Source organism: Salvelinus namaycush, chromosome 4 (assembly GCF_016432855.1).
Source record: "Salvelinus namaycush isolate Seneca chromosome 4, SaNama_1.0, whole genome shotgun sequence".
Taxonomy (NCBI): Eukaryota; Metazoa; Chordata; class Actinopteri; order Salmoniformes; family Salmonidae; genus Salvelinus; species Salvelinus namaycush.
In genome coordinates this window covers 24,980,512-24,983,139 of record NC_052310.1, presented here as the reverse complement: position 1 = coordinate 24,983,139, position 2,628 = coordinate 24,980,512, and positions in this window count along the sequence as shown.

Below are 2,628 nucleotides of genomic sequence, written 5' to 3'. Positions count from 1 at the left end.
CAGGTGGTCTTCCTCGTTGTGTGAATACTAATGTCTCAGGTGTCTTTGACCACTCATCGCGAGGGCGGCACTTATTTTATGAGTATGTTAATGCACTATGATCACTTAATAACCTCGTCATTCTTAGTACATTTTTTTTTTGAATAGAAGGACACAATCAAACCGCTCGCCTACTTTCGTGTTTAGGGTAATTGTCATACTAGGAATAAATTCCGCGCCGCTAAAAGAAGCCGATCGGTTACTTAATAAAAATATACATTTATTTATAAGGCTCTGGGTTTTGCCATGAAAAGTAGTGGGAAAGACTAAATGGCGTATTTTGGACATATAATCAAAGTGAGTCAATCTATTTCGCAATATGAGCCTAGTAGAAAACTAGGCTACATACAATAGGCTGTCTGGCCAGATATAAGTAATTTATGTATGACCCCATTCTAATGTAATATCATCAAAATAATATATATCATAATGATTATGACTAAAGACCAGACATTATGAGTAAGTTTAACATTTCTGACATAACTATAAGCTTAATAAGAGGCTCATGCATAACAAGTTATAAATCAACACTGGACAAAATATGCAACAATTTCAAAGATTTGACTGAGTTACAGTTCATATAAGGAAAACAGTCGATTGAAATAAATTCATTAGGCGCTAATCTATAGATTTCACATTACTGGGAATACAAAACATAGGTAGTGGCATGGATCAGAAAACCAGTCAGTATCTGGTGTGACCACAATTTGACAAATGCAGCAGGACATCTCCTTCGCATAGAGTTGATCAGGCTGTTGATTGTGGCCTGTGGAATGTTAACACACTCCTCTTCAATGGTTGTGCGAAGTTACTGGATATTGGCTGGAACTGGAACACTGTCGTACACGTGGATCCAGAGCATCCCAAACTCAATGGGTGACATGTCTCAATGGGTGACATGTCTGGTGAGTTTGCAGGCCAGAAGAAGAACTGGGACATTTTCAGATTCCAGGAATTGCGTACAGATCCTTGCAACGTGGGGCTCTGCATTATCATGCTGAAAGATGAGGTGATGGCGGCGGACGAATGGCACGACAATGGGCATCAGGATCTCGTCACAATATCTCTGTCCATTCAAATTACCATTGATGAAATGCAATTGTGTTTGTTGAGCGTAGCTTATACCTGCCCATACCATAACCCCACCGACACCATGGGGCACTCTGTTCACCACATTGACATCAGCAAACCGCTCACCCACACGACGCAATACACGTTGTCTGCCATCTGCCCGGTACAGTTGAAACCAGGATTCATTGGTGAAGAGCGCACTTCTCCAGCGTGTCAGTGGCCATCGAAGGTGAGAATTTGCCCACTGAAGTCGGTTACGACGCAGAACTGCAGTCAGATCAAGACCCTGGTGTCACGCCCTGACCTTAGTTATCTATGTTTTCTTTATTATTTTGGTTAGGTCAGGGTGTGACTAGGGTGGGTATGCTAGTTGTGTATTGTCTAGGGTTTTTGTAAGTCTAGGGTATGTAGGTCTAGGTGATGTGTAGGTTTATGGTGGCCTGATATGGTTCCCAATCAGAGGCAGCTGTTTATCGTTGTCTCTGATTGGGGATCATATTTAGGTAGCCATTTTCCCTTTTGTGTTCGTGGGTTCTTGTCTATGTGTAGTTGCCTGTTCAGCGCTCATTTGTATAGCTTCACAGTTCGTTTTGTTATTTTGTTAGTTTTGTTCAGTGTTCATTCTTAGAATAAAGAAGAATGTACGCATACCACGCTGCCCCTTGGTCTCTTCCTTTTGACGGCCGTGAAACCTGGTGAGGACGAGGAACACGCAGATGAGCTTCCCTGAGACGGTTTCTGACAGTTTGTGCAGAAATTCTTCGGTTGTGCAAACCCACAGTTTCATCAGCTGTCTGGGTGACTGGTCTCAGACGATCCCGCAGGTGAAGAAGCCGGATGTGGAGGTCCTGGGCTGGCGTGGCTACACGTGGTCTGCGTTTGTGAGGCCGGTTGAACTTACTGCCAAATTCAAAAAAAATCTTATTTACAATGACTGCCTACCCCGGCCAAACCTGGATGATGCTGGGCCATTTGTGCGCCGCCCTATGGGACTCCCATTCACAGCCGGATGTGATACAGCCTGGATACAAATCAGGGACTGTAGTGACGCCTCTTGCACTGAGATGCAGTGCCTTAGACCGCTGCACCACTCGGGAGCTGTTCTGGAGGCAAAGTGGGGTCAAACATGGTTTATTAGAAGGTTGTACTAAATAAACTGTCCAGTGATATTTCCATACTATGAGGTTGGAATAATACTGTGAAAATGATGCCAATGCCCTTTTCGTGTAAGAAAAAGTATTGCTTGAGAAACTGCTCTTTGCTAAGAAGCTATTTTTGTTTATTTTTGACCATTTTAATTGAAAACAATCACAATAAGGTAACTTAATTGTTACCCAGAAATGATTTGATATTGAGATAAAAACGGCTGCATTGGACCTTTAATAGAGTTCTTGGAAATGTGGTCTCATCAAAAACTGAGGGAGATTTTACCGTCATTCTGTTACCAAACTTTGCATATGCACTGTTCCTCAAGTAAGTGTGTCTTTATAAAATAGTCACTGACAATTGTTAAAAGTA